At 35.3% G+C, this 8,326-nt stretch overlaps 1 pseudogene; it reads right to left on the bottom strand.

Annotated features, from left to right (window-relative positions):
• Positions 1 to 304: 304 nt before the first annotated feature.
• Positions 305 to 3,290, bottom strand: LOC110696578 (annotated as a pseudogene).
• Positions 3,291 to 8,326: the final 5,036 nt, after the last annotated feature.

The raw sequence follows: 8,326 nt of genomic DNA, 5'->3' as shown, positions 1-8,326 counted from the left end.
TTATTTTCTGATGGAGAAAGAAAATATAACAGTGAATTGGCTTCACTTAAACACTCGTACGAAGTACTACACAAAACAAATAATTTTTAACAAAACATTTTGATAAAAAAGAAAAAGAAAAACATTAGTCAATATTTAACTTTTATGATCATAAAAAGTCAAAGATCTTGAAAGAGAGACCTGAGGAATACCAAATTATATTTCAAGGCCTACTTGTATATCATTAGTATTTCAAAGATACCTTGAATTTAGATGAAGAGAGATCAATATTGGAATGAACAAAATAAATTGAATTGACATATAATAAAGGGGAAAAAATTGGACTTTATTTCTTATCATATACAAATACTTTGATATATCTACAAAAACTCCATTTTTATATTTCCATCCCAAACTCTTACCAATTTACAATCTTAAAAGATCACTCAAGAATAGAAAAGGAAGAATAAAAGCATCACTGCTAGTCTGCTACTGTCTCATAAGGTTTTTTTTTTTTTTTTTTTTTTTTTTTTTTTTTTTTTTTTTTTGCAAGCAACGCAATTTGAGTGTTGCAGAGAGTCAATGCCGCTGCCTCCACTCTTGGATGGCAGAACGAAGGGCATGATTGGGGACGAGATTGCAGTGTTCAAGTTGAAGGTTAGTCATGGGGGACGTATCATGGTCACTATCAAGCCATCCTTGTAATGCTTCAGCCTCGTAAGTGTAGCCATCTGCTGCAACATGTGGATCTTTCATGACTTCCTGAGAGTAGCACCAAAACTTTTGTCCATAAGACGTAACCAAATCTATATCTTAAAATTAAACGGTGCAGCAGTTTCCTTAATCGGATTGTATATAATAAAAACAGAACCCTGATACATATTTTGATATGATTGAGTGCCTATGAAGCTAATTTAAATTTAGATATACCTGGAAAATAGGACAAATGGAATAAGATGGAGCTTGACGATGTTCATCTCCAAGATGGTATGACGTTGAACCCCCACAGGAAGTTCTCATTGGCTCCAGGATCCTCCATACATCAGACTCCAAATCTGGCCGATCACTTGCATTCTCCTCGCAACATCTCAATGCTAGCCGAGCCAATTGCTCAGCTTGCACAAATGGCCAGTCTCCTGCTGAAGAATCCAAGAGGGTATCAAAACTGTTTTCATCCAAAGCGTCTTCCAATTCATATGTTATCCCAAAGGCTGGTTTTCCAGTCAGCAATTCCAGCAGTATCAATCCAAAAGAGTAAACATCCATGGCAGGTGTAGCCACTCCCGTCATTATATACTCAGGATCTGTATACGAGGAACTGTTAGACAACAAAGAAGAGGTTGAAGTTTCTAGGTGTGAGAGTCCTAAATCACTTATCTTGCATGTGAAGTTTGAGTCAAGGAAAATGGAGGTGGGGTTTAGAGCACCGTGAACCACTCTTTCAGGTCCATGGGAATGAAGAAAGATTAGGGCACAGCATAGCTCAGTGGCGATCCTTATTCGAGTTTTCCATGAAAGAGGAATATTATCCATGTCCCCTGTAGAGTTTAATCTGTCTTGAAGGCTTCCATTGGGGAGAAACTCATAGACAATTGCCCAAGCTTCAGGGCAAACGCCCATAAGAGTTACCACATTTGGATGTCTAAACTTGATCAATATTCCAACCTTGTACATAACAATGTCAGAGGATTTCAATAAATAAACAAACGACACGGCTTAAGGGCCAAAAATGTTCTCCAAAATATGATAATAAAACTAGTAAAATACCTCCCGATGAAACCAGTAAATCTTGGGGGCCTTGCAGGCCCTCAGGACGCCACATCTTTATAGTTACTTGTGTATGGGAAATAACTCCTTTATAAATGCTTCCATTCTCGCCTTCCCATAGTTGAAAATGATGGGTCAAAGTCACTAGTCGCTCTTTCGATCTCTGCAAAAGTAAATGTGGTGAAGAACCTGAGGTCATCAGATTTGGATGCTGCTTCAGCAGATTGATTCAACAATTGTTCAGCTGTCTTGAGGACACTGTCATGTTCGATCCTCAAGTCATCTCGATCTTTCTCACAAATCTGCAGCAGTTCTACATTAGAAATAAACCCTTCCTCTAATTCCTTCAGTACTTGATCATAGTTTGCAACTTTGCCTTCCAACACTAAATTCTGATCCATTGCATCCTGATATTTTTCCCTAATTTCGTCTGGATCAGTCTTTAACTTTTCAAGTTCTTCCTCAAGTTCTTTACTGTTTCTCACTGCCTCTGCATATACTCCTGATGAAATTTCCTGTAAAAGCAGCAGTCAGGTGACTGGAAAATTGTGCAAGGTGTAGAGAAGTTCAAGCTTTAGCACTAGTGACAAACAATTAAACATCTCAAATATTAGACAATTAAGCAACTAAATCAATGATAAACAGATGGTAATACTTAAAAAAAAAAACTTTAAGCACGGCTATTTAGAGCTAGAACTTTCTAATGGAGAAAATAAGCAAACATCAAAATCGCTTTCAAACCTTCTATCAAGCATCATCACAATCAAGGACCAAAGAGACCTTATGTCAGCATGTTGAAGTTATACGACACCATATTAGATTAAACAAAATAACTCACTACAATATATCAAAAACAGAAACAAATCTGCTCCAATCTCAGCACAGTAGCAGTTGAACTATTCTACAGCAACTGGCTGCCTTGAATTTCTGTCTTAGGCATGGTTTACTTCAAAACTGCTTGTTCATGGTTCAGACCATTTCCCAAGCAACTGTCATAAAACCCACAGCTAGCAGAATATTTGATAAAAGAACAAACGTGCCATAGGCAAGACTATCATTATGTGATGGCCAAAAGCATCCCTCATAAGTGTCCCTGCCAAACAAACCACATGACATATAACAAAACTTGAACATAATTAGACTGTTGTACATACCTGTGCATCTGAATGAGAAGAAGATAAATGACGATGATGATTCTGTTCTAGAAATTCACCCCAGTCGTAGCAATTACCTTCTAGATCAAATTCAGGCAAAGAAACATGAGTTTTGATGTTGTCCATAGAGGAAAGCTCAGTGAATCTCCCATCACTTATTCCAAAATGAGATGATCCTTCACCAAAAATTAACTCTTTACACCCAATTATAGATTTATTGCTTTGACCATTCACTGAAAGGAAATTTGAGTTAATGGACCTCTCATTCTGAGCATGAATTCTCGCTTCTAAACTAAACTTCCTGAGGAAAGTAAATGCTTCAGATCAGTACCCCAACTGCTGATAAATTCAGGTACAAAATCAGAAACAAATACAACAGCCAATGGGGAAAATATTAATTATAATGCCAACCTGCTTCTTGCAAAGCTCCTATAAAATTCTAAGCATCCCAAAAGTTAAGCAAACACTATACAATGATCAAGTCCATTTGAGCTCTCCTAGATAAGGCTAGATTCATGCGCAACTTAGTTGTTAATTAGCAAATTGGTAACACTACGTCAATATTCGGACAGCTAATGCTTAATAATTACAAAAATTCAGCCCATCTAGTCAATGCATTCGATATGCTTGTTCGAGGTCAGCACCTAAATCCCAATTTATATACTGTTAGTCAACAATTATTGTCATGTATACTTATTGTTCTCAAGTTCAAATAGTGATTAAAAAGGGTGGTATGTGACACATATTATTTTTTATAAAGGTGATGTGGTATATTAATAGTGATTAAAAGGAATGACACGTGGTACATATTTTTTATTTATGAACGCCTTTCAATATATATATAGTACAAGTTTTGTGCCCGAGTGCTGTCCCGGTGGATTATTGATAAAATTTTAGATTTTTTTTTTTTTTTTTTTTTTTTTTTTTTTTTTTTTTTGCTTGAGTGTTAAATCTTATCTCATAAAACATATTTTATAAATAACATATAATAATCCTTTTTGGCATAGGATATATCATTCATGTAATGTTTTCATATATGATTAAAATCCTATTGTAAATTGGATACTCATTAGTAATTGTAATATCATTTGGATCCGATGAATGATTACATTTATACTTCATAAGTTTCATTCACTCCGATCCTAAGTTATAGTAATATCATTTGGCATGAACACATTCAGTGGCGGACCCAGGAATTTCTGACCGGTGAGTCACAAACTCACAATCGATAACCAAATATGTAAAAAAAAATTTTTTACCAAAATTCCCAAAAAAAATTATTTACAAAGATCATCCAAATAGAAATTGACAAGATTACAATACTAACTAACATTTAACAAGCTTAAAATTGACAAGACTAAAATTAACAAACTAATAATTTTTTATTTTTTTTTTTTAAAAAAAAAAAAAAAAAGACTTAGAAATTTTTTTGGGCCCTGGTGAGTCATTTGACCCACCAGGCACAAGGCCAAGTCCGCCCCTGAACACATCTACCACATGATGACCATCATGTATATTCAAAATCATATAAATTTGATGAAATACAATATATATATATATATATATATAGGGTCGGGATCCGGTGAGAACCACCCGTGAGAACACTCCTAATATATGAGAGCAAATCTAAGCCTTAGGATCAAACGATATCAACGGCTCTAATAAATTCAAACTTTTGATATACTGCTGCTACTCAGAAAAACAGAGCAAAGAACTACGAGCTTCAATTTCAATGAGATTCAAGAATTTCGACCACAATTCCGTTCGATTTTTGTCAGATTTCAGCAGCAACAAGAATCAACAAGCTTCATAGATTATACAGGTAAATAATCAACCAAAGTTATGTTAGTTTTTTCCGAATGTAATTTTCTTAATTTTTGTCAGTATTTTTGAATTTCATGGTTTGAATGTTGGATTTTCGTTAAAATTTTAGCAATGAGTGATCTTAGCATCAAAATTTACAAAATATTTTTCAATTGCATGTTAATCTTAGTGCTTGAGAATTTCAAATTGTTCAGTTCGAATTATTTTCGTTAAAATTTTGGATACTTTTCGTTAAAATAATCGATTATTTTCGTTAAAATTCAATGAGAAATTTTCAACTTGAGTATTTAAGAACTATAAAATTGCCTGTTAATCTTATTATGTCCAGTTGAATGAGCTCAATTTTCAATTTGAGTATTTCAATTGAAGGTATGTAAATTGAGCATATATAATTAAAATTAGCAAAAAGAATTAAAATGAGCAAATACAAAAAAAAAATGAGCAACTATTAAATGAGCAGAATAAGCTGTGTTATTGAGGTACAATCGTTCTTGTGTTGTTATTTTAAATTTGTGTGTGAGTGAGTGAGTGTAAGAGTGTATGTGTAAGTGTGTGTGTGTGTGTGTGTGTGTGTGTGTGTGTGTGTTTGTATGTGTGTGTGAGTGAGTGTAAGAGTGTATGTGTGTGCAGGGTCTGAGAAGGAAGGGGATGGAAGTTGATTCGATGTGTAGCATATGTGGGACTGGAGAAGAAAGCGAGCTTCACTGTTTGAAGGAGTGCGTAATTGACAGACATATTTGGGATACGTGTGACCTGAGTGGACAGATAGGTGGCTATTTCAGAGATTTCGGAGATATGGCGAGTGTGTGCTTTGATAGGTTGCAAAGAACTGAGCATGGTTTCTTCATGACCGTGTGTTGGGCGATATGGACAGCAAGGAACAGGTGGGTCTTTGAGGAGGAGTGCAATCCCATTAAATCTGTATAGTATGTTACTAAGCTTATGAAGGAGCTTGATGTGGAAAAGTGGAAGATAAGGTGGGTGCGAGGGCCAAAGCGTAAGAAATGGAGACAACCTGTTGGCTGCTACAAATTGAATGTGGATGGGAGGATGTTTGGGGGGAGGGGATTGTGTGCGAGAGCTGTAATTAAGGGAAGTGATGGGAAGGCTTATGTAGCTTCTTCGTGGAAGGTGAAAGACTGCTAGGAGCCTTGCATTAGTGAAGCGAAGGCAGTCCTTTGGGGACTTCAGCTTGTTGCAGTTTTCGGCTACTAACAGATCACGGTAGAAAGTGATTTCAGTTAAGGAGCATTCATGATTGAATTGATTGCAGATACAACAGTATCCAAAATCAATTTCTCCTGTATCTGCCTGGTCTATAATTGACTGTTTATATAAAATTGATCATTCGATGTAAATTTGGTTCTATAGATATGCTTTATGCTTGATGTTGCTGTGTTGTACTGCGTTATTTTGACAAGTAATATATCATATATAGGCTCATTTAGCAAATGAGCAAATAGTTAGTTGCTCATTTGTCAAATGAGCAAATAATTAGTTGCTAATTTCACAAATGAGCATTGAGTTATTTGCTCATTTGACAAATGAGCATTCAATTATTTGCTCATTTGACCAAAGATCAAAGAATTGTTTGCTTATTTCACAAATGAGCATTGAGTTCCTTGGTCTGCTTGCCTGTGCACAAGCCCCACCCCCTTCTTCTTGGTCTATTTCCTGCACACCTACCACACTCCCTTCTTCCACTTCCCTGCACAAACCTATCCCCCCCCCCCGCCCCCTCATCATTCTGCTTGCAGTTCTGATTTCAGAAACTGATTTCAGTTCTAATTTTAGATTCTGAAATTATTGTGTGTGTGTGTGTGTGTGTGTCTGTGTGTGTGTGTGAGTGTAAGAGTGTATGTGTAAGTGTGTGTATTTGCTCCTGGCCGTGTACATTCTTATTTAAGAATCTGATTTCAGTTTTAATTATTGAGAGTGTGTGTGTAAGTGTGTTTAAGGGGGTGCATATTCACTTGTTACTAATTTACTTGATAATACTTCCTAGTAGTAGTTATGTTCGGTGAGCATATGTTGGGTAATTTGTGAGCTATGGTGGCTGTTGTAGTAATAATGGAGGCATTTCAGTTTCTACATGTGATTGTTTTCCTCTGCTTCTATGGGAGGGCGTTGATCTATATTAAAAACCTATTAGCTCAAGTGGTAGAGCACTATGCAAATGCATAGATGATGTAGGTTCGAATCCTACATAGGCTGTACTTATAAATAACTATATAAAAAAAACCTTCAAAAAAAACTTGATCATCTCTCCTTTTCTGCTCAACAATATCGTTGTTCAATTCTTATACATGTCTTATAATTGTAATATGATTTATGCAATGTCCGAAATTTTTAGCACGAATTAGCCAAGGCAACTTCCTCTTGATCAAATAACAGGTGTTCCTTTTCCAGCTTAACTTCAAACTTTTGTAAGGTTATAAGTTAATCATGCTTCCTGCTGTATACATAATTGCAGTACTTCTTCTTCTTATGCCAAGCTACACAAGCAGTGTCAATAAAGGAAGATACAACTACGTAGTACACAAGAATGTTGCGGTTAGCATTGGTGTAATAATTGATCGCAGCACTCGTGTGGGAAAGGAACAGGAAATAACAATGAAGATTGCAATTCAAGATGTTTATAGAGACAGCTGCATACAGCTAACACTACATTTCAGAAATTCTTCTGAAAGTTCTAATTCTTCCACTTCTACTGGTATGATTTTGCTGCTTCGTTCCAAGAGAAGTTTCTGTATTTGGGTTTCTATATGACTAACACATTTCCTGCTCAACACTACTAACTAAATACTTATCACTAGCATAGATCGTTTTCTTTGTGCATTTGGTACAATTTGTTAATCATGTTTATGAAGCTGTCAAATGTCTGTGTAACATACGAAAAGAATAAATGTAATGTGGGTGGCTATTGGGAAAACAATACAAAAGACACCCAATAGCTTCAGAAACATTTACATGATTAACTACTCAGAAACAATTTATGTAATGTGGGTGTCTTTTGTATTGTTTTCCCAATAGCCAAAAGAATAAATTTCATTAACTACTCAAAATCTTCAAACTCTACATTTTCACACTACTCTACGTGCTAATTGAGTGTAGTTTGCTCATTTCTTTGCTCACACTACAAATTGTGTCTCCACATTACATAAATGAACCTACGTGGGAATTCGAACCCACATCTTTTGTGCATTTGCACAATGCTCTACCCTTGAGCTAGTAGGCTAACGTATTTAAAACATTCAAACACACTCACAAATGAGCATTAATTTGACAAAATGAGCAAGAATCATTTGCTCATTTGAAAGATGAGCATTAAATAGTTTGCTCATTTGACAAAGGAGCATTGGATTTTTTTGCTCATTTGACAAATGAGCAAAAAATAATTGCTCGATCATTTGACAAATGAACAAAAAATTAATTGCTCATTTAAAAATTAATTGTTCATTTGTCAAATAAGCAAATAATTAGTTGCTCGTTTGTCAAATGAGCAAATAATTAGTTGCTCATTTGTCAAATGAGCAAACATTTCTTTAATCATTCATTAAATCAACAAGTATTTATTTGCTCATTTCATCCACATGAGCAAT

The sequence above is a fragment of the Chenopodium quinoa genome, unplaced genomic scaffold (genome assembly GCF_001683475.1).
Source record: "Chenopodium quinoa cultivar QQ74 unplaced genomic scaffold, ASM168347v1, whole genome shotgun sequence".
NCBI classification, from domain to species: Eukaryota; Viridiplantae; Streptophyta; class Magnoliopsida; order Caryophyllales; family Amaranthaceae; genus Chenopodium; species Chenopodium quinoa.
This window is presented reverse-complemented; position numbering and strand designations above follow the sequence as displayed.